The following is a 14,916-nucleotide window of genomic DNA, read 5'->3' on the forward strand; positions in this document are numbered from 1 at the left end:
TTATTCTGACAACGCACTGTGATTAGGAAGGTGTAAGAATGCCAGCCGTGGCTTCTCCTCATCCAGATGGACGGCAACACTTCAAGGAGCAGCGCAGATCAAGGATTGCTGCCTGACAGTTTCGGAAGGAGGAGGGATGCAAAATTTTGTGATAGGTGGCTGGTGTGGCTATGGCTTAAAGCAGACACATTGCAGAGATGGATGGAAGGCACCACCTGAACTTCTGCCCACACCCCTCCCAAAATCGGATTGCTTATGATAAGAAAAGTGACTTGAAGATGCATGTCAAAGCGTAGGATTATACTTGCTTGACTTTTCAGGGACAAAACTGTCAGTAGAGCACGAGGCTCTTAATCTCAGGGTTGTGGGTTCAACTCCCACCTTGGGCAAAATATTCCTGCTTTACAGCAGGTTGGACTAGATGACCCCTGGGACCCTCCAACTCTACAATTCTACAACACAACATTGTATGTAACCTTTGTATAACATGCAGCTGTCTCATATGGGGTTTCGAACTCGCAACCTTGGCGCCATCAGCACCACACTCTAACCAACTGAGCTAGCGCTTTCCCAGCCTGAAGCCCTTCAGCTGCTTTGGACTACAATGCCCATCATCCCTGACCACTTCCCATGATGAGAATTAATAGAATCACAGAACTATAGAGTGGGAAGGGACCCTGACGGTCATCTAGTCCAACCCCCTGCAATGCAGGAATTTATGTGAGATTTTGTAGTCCCAAAGCTTGGGGAGAGGGCACCAGGTTGGAGAGGGTTGTCTTCTCAAAGCCTGGCCAGCGTTTCCTGGAAGCCAGCTCCCTCTGAATAAACACATCGAGGAGGCAGCTGCCTTTCTTTGAGCCTGCGGCCCAGGCCTTAGGATCAACAAGCATTGTGCATTGTCTGTTGTTCCTACGAGGAATGCCCCTTGTTGTTCGCACTTCCAGCAAGCGGACAGACAAAAGGATTGTTCCAGGAGATGCCCAGCAGATGTGAATAGCAAAGATGACCGATGTGCTGCATTAACAGAACTGCTGCGAGAGCCTCGCATGTACCCAGAGGGGCGCAAGGGATCGTGCAAAGCGCTGCGCCCGCCCGCAGCCTCACCAGATGCTGCCAGCCCCATCGGGCTCAGTATTGCCTGCACGGACCGGCAGCAGCAGCAGGTCTCCTAGATTTCCCAGGAGATGCCAAAGGCTTGAATCCAGGGCTTCTCAGCTGTGATTCCACCACGGATGAGGCTCCGCGGCCCTCCTTCCCCTTTCGAAGAATCGGAGGCACCCAAAGCCAAGGTCTCCTCCTCGCCGGAGTGGCGCACCCGCCTCCTGTGGGCGCGGGGACAGCCGTGACCCCGCCCCGCCCCGCTTCAGCCGGGCGTCCAGCTCCACCAGCCAGGCAAGAGGACTCCTTTCCCGGGCTCCTCCGGCTCCTGGCGTCGTGCGCTCTCTCTTTCTCTCCGCGGTGGGATCCAGTTGCGCGCTTTTTGCGCGCGCGCCACAAGCAGGTAAGCCGCGCCCCCCCCCCCCCCCGCGCCAGCGAAGCGCCACGATGCCCCTCGGCGTCGCCGTTCCTCCGATCCGGAAATTTGCTAGACAGCAGCTCCGGCTGCGTCGATTTGCAACTTCTCGGGAAACTTTTGAAATCGCTACCTCTTTCCCGCTCCAACTACGACTGAGAGGGAGAGGGAGAGGGAGGGGGAGGGAGAGAGAGAGATCCCCTGGGGTGATCTCCCTTTCTCTCCTTCCAAGGAGTAACTAGACCAGCTACCTGCCAAAGGTGGAACTTCAGACAATTCAATAACAGATATCGCTCTTCCTATGATGTCATTGTTGGCTGATGGGAGTCCCCCACCCAGGGGCGTAGCGGGGGGGGGGGGCAGCTGCCACCTGTTCAAGTAAGTAAATAAAAATATTTAACTAAAAGTAGAAATTGTAGAAAGATGTTGACAGATTTTTTTCTTAGTTGTTGTTGTTTAGTCGTGTCCGACTCTTCGTGACCCCATGGACCAGAGCACGCTAGGCACTCCTGTCTTCCACTGCCTCCCACAGTTTGGTCAGACTCATGAGGTGGCCAAAGTATTGGAGCCTCAGCTTCAGGATCTGTCCTTCCAGTGAGCACTCAGGGCTGATTTCCTTCAGAATGGATAGGTTTGATCTTCTTGCAGTCCATGGGACTCTCAAGAGTCTCCTCCAGCACCATAATTCAAAAGCACCCATTCTTTGGCGATCAGCCTTCTTTATGGTACAGCTCTCACTTCCATACATCACTACTTTGTTGGCAAGGTGATGTCTCTGCTTTTTAAGATGCTGTCTAGGTTACTTGGGGTCAAATTAAAACAACTGTTGTTCAGACACAGATGGGTGTCCTGCCCCTGCAACATAAATCCTGGCTACACCATAGCTGTCAACCTCCCCTTTTTTTGCAGGAAATTCCCTTATTCCAGCGCTGTTTCCTGCTGCTTCCCGCTGCTATCCTGGATTGTTAGATATCCTGTAGACTGTCCTCAGGACAGGTGAGGCTGCTGATCCCTTTTTTTCGAGGCTGCTGATCCCTTATTTTCAAATCTGAAAGTTGACAGCTATGGGCTACACCCATGCCCCCACCCACCTTTTGCAAATTCTTCTCCCCACCTTTGTACAGACTTTTGCTTGTGTGTTTGTTATTCCCGACCAGGAAGTATTTTTTAATTGTTATTGTTTTGTAGGTTTTTTTGTGCACACATGAATAATCTGAAGCTGAGTGTCTGGTCTCTCTCAGAAATTCCACCGTGAGCCCATCTCATGGATGCAGCTGAGAAGCAGATTTGCTCCAGAGGAGCCTTACTGTGGGAGGACCTGCGAAGTTTCTGGCACCTTGCTGTGGGTGATGCTGGGACTTCCTGGTGTCTCTTGCAGAATGGGCTGTCTTCTCAGTGGTGGGGGGACAGGGGACATTACCAGACCTGCTTTCTTCTTCTTCTTGAAATGAAAGGTTGTTAGACTTCCATCAGCTCTTGCATGCATGGCCAAGGATGGTGGGAGGTGCAGCCAAAAAGCTGGAGGGCTGCAAGTTTCAAAGAATGGTAAAGTTGGAGGGGACCCCAAAGATCATCTAATGCAGGCACGTCCAACTTCCAAGAGACTGTGATGCACTCCCAGTATAAAAACACTGGCAGTGACCTACTTGTTGACCTTTTTTTGGGGAGCATTGCCCAGAATTGTTGAGCGGTCGACCCCCTGTGGTGCAGAAAATGAATTTAGGTCTTAGTTCAAGTTGAAAAGTGTTGGGATTTTTCTCTTAGCTGCAGTTTAGATGTCAGTTTGCAAGCCGCTTTTAAATGTGCATTTGACCTCGCACATGGTTTTTGCATGCCTTTTGTAATTTTCACTCGTTAAACTGACTAATTTGCTTTTTTAAAAAAGGAAAGGAAAAAGAAAGACGGTGTATGCATTCTTCTAAGAATAATACGAGGTAGAGATGCCCGATTTGCTTTGCAGGGAGGTTATAGATAGGAAGCCGCTGTCATCAGCTTTAATTGCACAAACCCAAATTTATGGTAGGCACTTGAATGCCTCCCATGAAATTCTGCAAGTCTAGAGGCAACCTGGGAGCCGGGCTTGTGCCTGAGAACTTGCAAAACTGTAATAATCTGAATTGTGGCATGCATATCTAGCTTCATTCATATGTTTCTTAATAAAACCTCATTGGGGAGCGCTTGGTGTGTTTCACAGAGTACCATAAACAGAAGTCAGATCTCTGGGCCCAAGATGCTCACAGTCTAAATTTAGAATAGGGGAAGGAGGGGAAATAGACAACAGGGGGAGCAAACAGTTGCATGATTGCAAGCAAATGCAGTTGCACGTACAGTAAGCCTGCAGCTTTTGCAGAGGTTATGTTCTGAGGATCATGCCTAAAACCAAAATCGTGTATAGTCAGAACATATTGTGTTCAATGGGATTGCCAGAGTCCCCGTTCCCTGACTCCTGCCCCCTTTCCTCCCTCTTTTTATTTTAATGTGCTTAACTTGCATGCTTACATACTGCACTTACTGCCCCATTCTGTGCATGTTTACTCAGAAATGTCCAGCATCTTGGAGTCACACTTCTGCTTAGAGTAGACCTATTGGAATCAACAGAACTTAAGCTAATTGTAATTCAAGTCCCATTGATTTAAATAGGTCTGGATCCAACCTTCTCCCTCCTGGGCTCTAAGCTGAGAAGAAGGTCATATGCTTCCTTTTCAATCAATCAGTCAATGAAATAGTTGCATGTAAGTTTTACAGCATTACCCTTAGCCAGAGAATTATGTGTGTGGAAACAGTTTTGGGATCAGTAATAATTGGGTGTGCAAAAGCCAGGTACCAGGGCTCTGGTTTAATAGCAAAGCAAGGGATGGGAGTCCACACCTAGCAATCTGGTTTATCTATTTAGGTCTTTCCGATGGCTTGCATATATACTTTTACTCAACAGCAACACCTAAAAAGAAAACGAATAAGAAAACCATCTAGCCAGTTAACAGTTTTTATAAATGCAGGTAAAACCACCTAAGTTATTATTTTAAAATCTATTAAGTCCTCGTCTGCATCATATCTGAGTTGCCAAAAGCTTTTTGAAATAAAAAGTCAGGCCATACTCTTGTTAGGACCGGCCAAAATGCCACACAATTGTGAATGAGTTTTCAAGTTCTGTGTCAGGTTGAATGTTGAGCAGGAGAGGAGAAGGCCTGACACTGAACCCACAGCCCTCTGCATTTAATCACAGTCTCAAGGCCAAACTAAATATGCCTCTTTCAGTTGCATTGGTTTAAGAAACCCGGTTAGTTGTAGGTGTGTCAGGTTTTCATGAGGATTGTGGCAGAGAAGAAAAGGATTGACCATCCAGATGAAAATTGCTCTTCTGGGCTTAAATAAAAACTCACACAACTGCAAATGATATGTTTTGCCTGCAGTTTGGTGGAGCGTTGGAGGAAGTTGCACACTTAGTTAGACAGTGATAGGGTACCTGCTGCCCTCCAGATGAAGTTGGACTGCATGACCAATGACCAGTCAGCATGACCAATGATCAGGGATGATGGGAGTTGTAGTTTCCAGCAGCATCTGGAGTAGGGATGTAAGATGGCAGCAATGCCCATCCTTTCCTGTGTTTGTTGCAATCAGCACTGTTTCTGTTCTACTGCAGTTCGGCTTCCACTAAAACATACATCATTCATCTCACTGTTTGTGATAGCTGAAACAAACTAACAACGTAGTTTACTTCAGGGCATTTCAGTGGAAAGGAAACATCAAAAACAATGCAGAAAACAACACAATTATTTACTTAATGTGCACAGTCTTAAGAAACAGAAATAGCTTGTGTAAGCTCATATTAGCTTGTGTAATTCCCATTCCTGATCTCAAATGAACATGCAAATTGTGGCAATTTGTACTCCCATTTCTGACATAGTTCTCTAACATCTCTAACCTGGAGGGATGCAGGTTTCCAGGCCTTCTCTGGTAGATGCTATGCAGAGTTTATATTGTCGCTAGGGCTGCTGGGACAAAGAATCAAATAATGACTGATCCCACATTCTTGAAAATATATGTTGGATTTGTTGTTCCAGCAGGCCAAGGTGCAACCAGGGACCTCACAGAGCCTCTTAAATTAAATCTGCAATCTCTTTCTACTTGTTTATTTTGCTGGCATATGTCTGTCCCTGGAGACAATGGCGGAGTGTGCCTTTGGGGGTGAGGTCAAGCTCTTGGAAGGTAGCAACGCTTGCTGTGGCTGTAGAGACCAATGTGGGAGAGACATGTTTTGTTGCAGCCAGAGAAGATGGAGGCGTCTGGTTGTACTTCTGCAGATGCACCATGACGTTTCTTTTCCCTGTTCCCAGTAGAAGGGAGAAGTAAATCAGCAGGCTCTGTATTGGCCTTGGATCCAGTCTCATGCTATCTAAGAGTACCGGGTGGCTTAGTCATGTAAATAGGTGTTCCCCATACTTAAGCAAATAGATTGTGCCTTAGATAAACACTTAGGCAAGAGGCGTTTTATTGTTTCCTCTGAGCCACACTGGAGAATGTTTCGCCCGATTATGAACTGCTTTATGACTTCCCATTCCGTACTGGCCAGGTGAACGCCAAGGTTTGGTGTGCGGTCTAGGTGCTGAATTGGACACCAGTTGCAACTTGAAACATCTCCAGTTCACCAGTTAGCTGCCCAGCACAGCTAACTCTTGCTGTAGATGTGTCCGTCCTGTGCCATGTGACAAAACCATGGGCAGAATTTCTGTCCAAAGTAGGCCTTTATCTTCGCACACCCACTTTTGATACAGGCTCCACCTGCTTTTAGGGGTTGTCACCAAATTACAACACCACGCACGCATCAAATAAGATATCCCACCTAGCCCGGAAGATGGTGTTTAGGCAATACATCAAAAACAGCAATCCAAATAACATAATTTCCTATTGAAGAGCTGTCATATGTTCTCTGCATCATCTCCTCTAAAGTGCGTCCTGTTATGTCTTTTTGGTGGAAATAATTCTGATTGCCAACAGAGAACTTCCTGCACAAGTTCTTTTGTACTGTTTGCAACATTGCATGTTATGTATTCAAGCCTGCGGATCAAAATAGCTCACAGCATTGTTCATCAGCCACTGACTGAAAAACCACTGACTTTTGCAATACATGAACACAATGGCGTAAGGTGTTGGAGGCTGCCTAACATTATCTAGTCATTAAGAGGCGTATAAAATATGAAGTAAGCTCTTGGAGACCTCACTGACTTGGCTTTTGTTACACTGTGCTTCATGGGCTGTTCATTAATCTCCATGAAATATTCAGAATGCACAGTACCTCAGAGGATTCCTGTACTGAAATATTAACCATTGGGACTATGTGCTATGATACATATATATATATTTACTATAAAATAAGCATTTCTTCTCTTTCACAATAGATCTAGTGACCTGTCCTGAGACAATAGTTCACTTTGCATCCAAATCTGTTTAAGTCTCTTGTTCTCGAAAGGGACTTGCATAAAAAAAAATCTGTCTAACTAATCCGGGGATAGAGAACTTGCGGTCTTCCAGATGTTGTTGGACTACAATTCCCACAAGTCCTGACTGTGTTGGCCATGTTGGTGGGGCTGATGGGAGTTGGAGTCCAACTACATTTGGAGGGCCATGAATATATCGTGGTTTGTATTCAATCCTTGAAGACATGACGCTTCCTTTTACTGCCTTGAAAATACCTGTTCCCCAATCCAGCACATCTCATGTGGAGGGGAACAAGTATGTGCCTGTTCTTCTAGTGTGTTAGCCTCACGTCTTCCAGCCCTTCCTCACTGAGGTGGGAGGGCATTTCCATGACATTTAGGATTTTATGCATCCAGTCCATGGAAGTGATCTTCGTGGCTGGACAGGGTTTTGAACTTGGGCCTCTCCAGTCCAAGATGAAACACAGATGAATTATAAACTGTTGATGGGTAAAAGGATCTAGACACCTGATGTTTAGAGGCTTCACCTGCCTCTTTTATGATTTCACAGTAAGCTCACAGTAATTAGTACTCTGCCGATCGCTTGCATGCCACTCACATGGCAAGCCATGGGGAAGAAGTGGGAGAAAGATGTAGGAGTAAATTTACCACAGGAGCTGACAAGCTACTCTTGGAAGTTTATTTGCTTAGGTTTGTATCGCGTCCTGTTTCTAGGGCAGGTGATGCAAATGTTTACAAACCTAGGTTTTAACAAGCAAAAGGAGAAAAGGAAAGAGAGAGAGAAATGCTTGCCATAAAACAGAAGTGGGGAGTTGTGTGTTGTTGGATTACAACTCCCATCATCCCTGACCATTTTGACCCCGCTGCCTAAGACATCTGGTTGAAGCCCAGTAACATCTGGAGGGCCGCCGATTCCCCATCCCCAAGAACAGCCATACTGGATCAGACCTAAGTCCCGTCTAGTCCAGCATTGTGTTCTCACAGTGCATAGCTGTCAACTGTCCCTTATTTGGTGGGAAACTCCCTTATCCCAGCACTGTGTCCCGCTGCTGTCCCTTATTGATGATGTCCCTTCAATTTCCCGGGTTTCAAAGGAAGCAGTTCCTCTCCCTCCCTCCCTGCTGGCCAGGGAGGAGGGAGGCTCCAACTGTGTTGCTTGGCTGCGTTGCTCACCCAATAAGGAGTCTAAGAACGACTGGGGGGTGGAGCTTGCATGCCTTGTGCCGATCAAATCGGCCGCGTTGCCTGGGGACTCGCCTTTGCTCAGCGCTTCCCAGCGGAGAGGTGACGGTGGTTTTCCTTGCTGCATCGCCTTTGCCGGGTTGCTGCTCTGTGGGAACCACTGCTTGAGGCTTCGTTTGGCTGCTGGCTGGGCTTTCTGCCTTTGGCTCGGAGGGGCTCAGAAATTGAACATACCTGTGCTCGGAATCGGACGGATACGTCATCGACGGCCCACTCACCCTTGCCAGGGAAAAGGTCTGTCTGGAGCGGGGGCACATGGTGCGGGAAAAGGGAAGGAGCTGGTTGAGTACAATGGTGGGCGGCGATCTCATGGGATCTGTTTTGGAGGCTCCTTCGATTGACTGTTATGGGGGAAAGGAAATGAGCTGGTTGGCTAAAATCCCTTATTTTGGCTGCTGATCCCTTATTTTCGAGGCTGCTGGTCCCTTATTTTCAAATCTGTAAGCTATGTCACAGTGGTCAGCCAGGGGCCCACGGGAAGCCCCAAAGCAGAGCCTGAGCATGACAGTGCTTCCTCTGTTCAAGATTCCCAGCAACCCATGTAGAGAAACCTCCAACCTGGGAGGCAAGGAATAGCCATCCTGGCTTGTAGCTCTGCAATAAACCAACACACAGGAGACAATAGAATAAGGGGAGAAAAATGGATGGAGGGCCAATGGCAGAAGTCTATGCTATTATTTCATTCACACGTACTTGGGATTAATCGCAGCATACAAAATGGGGCATGAAGAGGAAAGATAGCCTGCTGCAAGGTCTTTGGTGCAGCTTTTTTTTTTTTTTTTTTTTAAAATATTTTTATTAAACACTTTCAACATACCAAATTATCAATCCAAATAATCAATTGCATTATTTCCCCCTTTCCCCCACCCCCTTTTTCCCCCACCAAGGACTTCCCTCAGCTCCCCTCTCTGATTTCTTTGCACATATTGTTCTCTGCATGTTATAAAATTGTACATATCCTTGCCACATCTGTCATGTGTTCAACTAATAAATTTGTGGATGTTTATTCAAAACCTGGCAAGGAGTCCAAGTCATTTTGCTGTCTTTTTAGATAGTTTGTAAAAAGTTCCCATTCTTCCTTGAAGTCACGATTGTCCTTGTCACGCAGTTTATATGTCAATTTAGCCAGTTCGGCTTAGCTCATCAGTTTTTCTTGCCACTGTTCTTTCGTTGGGGTTTCCTCATTCTTCCATCCTTGTGCTAACAAGACTCTTGCCACTGTTTTAGCATACATAAATAAGTTCTTTATTTATCTTGGCAGGTCTTGTCCTACAATCCCTAACAAAAATGCTTCTGTTGGTTTGTTTTTTACAAATGTCATTTTAAACATTTTTTTCAATTCATTTCCCAAATTCTTTAAACTTCTCTACATTCCCACCACATATGATAAAAAGTACCTTCTCTTTCTTTACATTTCCAACATGTATTCGACCCGGTTTTATACATTTCTGCCATTTTTACTGGTGTACTATACCATCTGTACATCAAGAGTGGTACAGCTTTCAGTCTCCTCTCCACACCCACATTCCATCCCAGGGAATTCCCTCTCCTACCAACCCAGGTGAGAGGCCAACCCAGAGCACAGGTTTCATTTTTCCTGGGCGGGACCTAGATACTATTCCATCCCTGTCACACTGTTGTGAGGCCTCTACACCCACAATCCAGGTCCTGGTGGCTTCTGCCACAGGGACTGTTGTTGTTTAGTCATTTAGTTGTGTCCGACTCTTTGTGACCCCATGGACCAGAGCACCTCAGGCACTCCTGTCTTCCACTGCCTCCCGCAGTTTGGTCAAACTCATGCTGGTAGCTTCGAGAACACTGTCCAACCATCTCGTCCTCTGTTGTCCCCTTCTCCTTGTGCCCTCCATCTTTCCCAACATCAGGGTCTTTTCCATGGTGTCTTCTCTTCTCATGAGGTGGCCAAAGTATTGGAGCCTCAGCTTCACGATCTGTCCTTCCAGTGAGCACTCAGGGCTGATTTCCTTCAGAATGGATAGGTTTGATCTTCTTGCAGTCCATGGGACTCTCAAGAGGCTCCTCCAGCACCATAATTCAAAAGCATCAGTTCTTTGGCGATCAGCCTTCTTTATGGTCCAGCTCTCACTTCCATACATCACTAATGGGAAAACCATAGCTTTAACTATACGGACCTTTGTCGGCAAGGTGATGTCTCTGCTTTTTAAGATACTGTCTAGGTTTGTCATTGCTTTTCTCCCAAGACGCAGGCGTCTTTTAATTTCGTGGCTGCTGTCACCATCTGCAGTGATCATGGAGCCCAAGAAAGTAAAATCTCCCACTGCCTCCATTTCTTCCCCTTCTATTTGCCAGGAGGTGATGGGACCAGTGGCCATGATCTTCATTTTCTTGATGTTGAGCTTCAGACCATATTTTGCGCTCTCCTCTTTCACCCTCATTAAAAGGTTCTTTAATTCCTCCTCACTTTCTGCCATCAATGTTGTGTCATCTGCATATCTGAGGTTGTTGATATTTATTCCGGCAATCTTAATTCCGGCTAGGGATTCAGGAGGAGGATTCATTGAGGAGGAATTAAAGAACCTTTTAATGAGTGTGAAAGAGGAGAGCGCAAAATATGGTTTGAAGCTAGAGCCTGGCAATGCAATGGAGGAAAGCAGCGCAAAAATTTCTTCAACACATCGTTACAGGCCGGTGGTATACATAGCTCTAATCTCTGGCAAAGGGGAATGGCTGAGTCTGAGGGGCTGCTGCCCCCCAGAATCTGCCTCCTGAGGCAATTGTCTCACTCTGACGAATGACAGGGCCTGTTCTTCTTCAGATAGACATCTTTTCTTTCAGCATGAGCCTAAAAGCGAACAATTTGGATGTGACAAAATAGGCGTTTGAAAACCGTGGCATCACGCAGGCCACGCTGATCTGTGTGGCCACTATGGGTTGTACCTCCTTGTCGCATGTACAGTGGCAAACCCACGCTTGTTTCTGTGCAATGTGTCACCACAGGCCTTACTTAGTATTCATGCTCTAGTTATCAAACAGGTATTTAGATTACGTATGGCATTCCCATCGATCGAGCACCTTATCTTTAGAGATACCCTGCTGCAGTCTGCAGGTCTCAACCTGTGTTAAGTCAATACATCAACTTGTGCTTTATCAGCTCCTGTCCATCTGATGAATCAGTCCACAACCATTATTTGGCCACGATACATCTTGCCTCCATATTTTCCCACAGGTCCACAAACTTATTATTCCGTTTGCACCTGAAATTCCAACAAGGATATCAAGCCTGCATTGTAAATCACACAACAGCTCTGTGAAAAGATTACGCTGAGAGCTTAGGACTTTCCCAAGACCAGATGGTGAGCTTTATCACTCTGTAGAAATTTGGACCTGGGATTCCATCTCTTTAGTCCAGCAAGCTAGTCACTACGGCCAAAAAAAGAAACAGAAAGGATGGTCTTTAACTTGATCTTCTCTTCCCTTTCAGTATCATATGGCAATGTTCTCCCTGATCCTTTTTTTCCTATGTGTTATCGCTGGTTGGAGTTTTATGGAGTTTTGTTCTACTGTGAATTATGCACAACGATGCTGCCACTAGGTGGCAGCCTAGTGATTTTGTGTAAGCAAGAAAAGAATGCCATCCTTGTTTACAGAGGCAGTTTCCCTCTCAAGTTTATGTGATGCATTTATGTTAGGCCTTTAGCAGAAGGAGAGCTTGTCTGGATCAAGCTTGATGCTGAGGAGAGGAGGACAGCCTGAGGCACATGTTGCTTTGGGTTCTGTAGAAGTGTTTGAGTTCACTCTTAACAGGAGAATTTTAGCAGCAAACCAGATATTCAATCTCCCAATGCCTGTTTAGTTAAAAGCCACAGGGAGGGGAGATTTGAACTGAATATGTGCCAATAGGGGAGGGTTTTTTATTTTAAAAAAACTCTTTATCTCAGGGCCATAAGTCAGTGACAGAATCTGTGTATTGAATGCAGGTGGTTCCAGGTTCAATCACTCATATAGTAGAATCGTAGATTCTTAGAGTTGGAAGGGACCCAAGGGCCATCTAGTCCAACCCCCTGCAATGCAGGAATCTCAGCTAAAGCATCCATGACAGGTAGCCACCCAACCTCTGCTAAAAAACCTCCACGGAAGGAGAGACCACCACTTCCCTAGGGAGTCCGTTCCACGCTCGAACAGCTCTTACCATTAAAAAGTTCTTCCTTTCTTGTATATTGAATATATTGGTTTGAGTTCTACCCTATGGACCTGGAGGAAACAAACTTGCTTCATCCTCCGCATGACAGCCCTTGAGATATTTGAAGATTGCTATCATATCTCCTCTCAGTCTCCTCTTCTCCAGGCTTAACACACCCAGCTCCCTCATAAGGCATGGTTTCCAGACCCTTGAACATCTTGGTCACCCTCCTCTGCACATGTTCCAGATTGTCAATATCCTTCTTGAACAGTGGTGCCCAGAACTGGACACAGGACCTGACGAAGGCAGAATAGAGTGACTTCCCTTGATTGAATAGAATAGCATTAGTGCTTCTTTTCTTTCTTTTTGCTGTTTTGTCTCATGTTGACTCATGTTAAGCTTGTTGTCCACCCCTCCCTGAGTGCTGTGGGCCACTAAAACCCCTAGATCCTTTTCACATGTACTACTGGCATAGGTAAAGGTAAAGGGACCCCTGACCATTAGGTCCAGTCATGGCTGACTCTGGGGTTGCGGCGCTCATCTCGCTTTACTGGCCGAGGGAGCCGGCGTACAGCTTCCGGGTCATGTGGCCAGCATGACTAAGCCACTTCTGGCGAACCAGAGCAGCACACGGAAACGCCGTTTACCTTCCCGCCGGAGTGGTACCTATTTATCTACTTGCACTTTGACGTGCTTTCGAACTGCTAGGATGGCAGGAGCAGGGACTGAGCAATGGGAGCTCACCCCGTCGCGGGGATTCGAACTGCTGACCTTCTGATCGGCAAGTCCTAGGCTCACTACTGGTATAGCTAGTTTTAAAAATAATATCAAGTAGCAGGTGGCATGGAAGATCTCTTCCTGCGGCTCCGAAGAGAGGGGTCAGAATAGAGCAGGGGTCTCCAACGTGGCACCCACGGGCGCCAGTGTGCCCACCAATACCTCTTGCGGTGCCCGTGAAAGGTCTCAGTAAATATCTCTTCAGAAATCCACAATACGTGAGAGACCACTTTCCTGTTCCTGTTCCTGTTCCTGTTTGCACTGGCCCAGAATCCTATACATTGAACATGACCTCTTAAATAGTCTCAAGATTGGACACCCACCCACCCTTCCTTCTGTCATGAGCAGAAGAGAGGGGCAGAGAACGTCTCTATGTCAGCAGGCATGGTGGTGGCTGATATTTGCAGCTTTCTAACTGGCTGATGGAGGAGGGGCCATACCCAGTAAAAGTCAGGTTATGAACCCCAAGAAGCATACATAACTCCAAAACACTAGGGGGAGGAGTGTCTGAATGTTATTCAACTACGTTTACTCAGAGTAGACCTATTGAAATTAACAAACATGGCCAAGTTAGGCCTATTTGTTTCAATTGGTCCACGCTGAGTAAAACTCAGTTGTATATGACCTGTCTTTTTTCCCTTCTGTTTCTACTTGCTTTGGTTTGCACGTCGCTTTGGGTTGCCTTGGGCAAGTTAACAAATTTAATAAATAATAATAATTCTAGCTTTGGGTGGAAGAGGGTTGATTTAAGCCAGGGAAATGGTGACATATTGCCACCCGTCCCTGAGTGTTGTTGTCCAATTCTAACACTGCTCCCCTCACAATCAGCTGCTTTTAACATAAGGGTGTCCTGCGTAGTCTGGATTTCAGAGATGGACATTTGGGGATGAATCATGAAGGTCTAGGGATCTGTTTGTTGTGCAAATGGCTGCATTGCTAACTACAGATTTATCTAATGAGTTTTGGCCTTTGTGCAAATGTCTTGCTTGTGGCTTTAGTGCACGCTGTCCCCTTTCTTTCATTAGAAGAATGCCTAGGAGAAAAAAATAAAAAAAGGAAACTTTTCACTAGGTCACCGAAAGGCACTGTATGAGTCAGGAAACAAAATATTCAATGGAACATTAATAAATCTCCCAGCAGCCTTCCTTTGTCTATTTCCCGTGCTTTATGAATGGCTCTTGGATGTCTCACTGTGACTTTTTGTCTAGTCGCAGCTTGTGATCCCCAGCATACCTATTTGGAAGTTTTATTTATTTATTATTTACTTAAATTCCAACAAACCGTGCTTCGAGATAAAATAGCATAAGGAGGTACACAGACTAAAAATCACACCTAGCGCAATAAAAGCATCAGCCGTATCTGTAAGAGCTGATTGGCCAAGAATCTCAGTTTTGAAAGTCCTGTCTGAGTAATAATACAGTTTTCAGGAGACATTTAGGGGGCAAGATCTGCTGGGATGGGCAGCTTAGAATGTAGTGTCTGGCTCAGCTCAGTCAAAGATACATTGGCTTAAAGGTAAAGGTGTCAGATCTGTGTGACGGGGGTGAGCTCCCGTGGCTCTGTCCCAGCTTCTTCCAACCTAGCAGCTGAAAGCATACCAGTGCAAGTAGATAAATAGGTACCGCTACGGCGGGAAGGTAAACGGCGTTTCCGTGCGCTCTGACTTCCATCACGGTGTTCCGTTGTGCCAGAAGCGGCTTAGTCATGCTGGCCACATGACCCAGAAAGTTGTCTGTGGAGAAACGCCAGCTCCCTGAATGCGAGATGAGCGCCGCAACTCCGTAGTTGCC

At 46.3% G+C, this 14,916-nt stretch overlaps 1 protein-coding gene across 1 annotated transcript in view; it reads left to right on the forward strand.

The window, feature by feature from the left end:
• The first annotated feature begins 1,357 nt into the window (after positions 1–1,357).
• The window catches only part of PLD1 (phospholipase D1), a 139,988-nt gene continuing 126,429 nt past the window's right edge, over positions 1,358–14,916 (forward strand). The window contains exon 1 of the mRNA XM_081007833.1: positions 1,358–1,501. The gene's annotated coding sequence lies outside the window, so the exon portion shown is untranslated. The remainder of the gene's footprint in view (positions 1,502–14,916) is intronic.

The sequence above is a fragment of the Podarcis pityusensis genome, assembly GCF_964106645.2.
Source record: "Podarcis pityusensis genome assembly, chromosome: 5".
Classification (NCBI taxonomy): Eukaryota; Metazoa; Chordata; class Lepidosauria; order Squamata; family Lacertidae; genus Podarcis; species Podarcis pityusensis.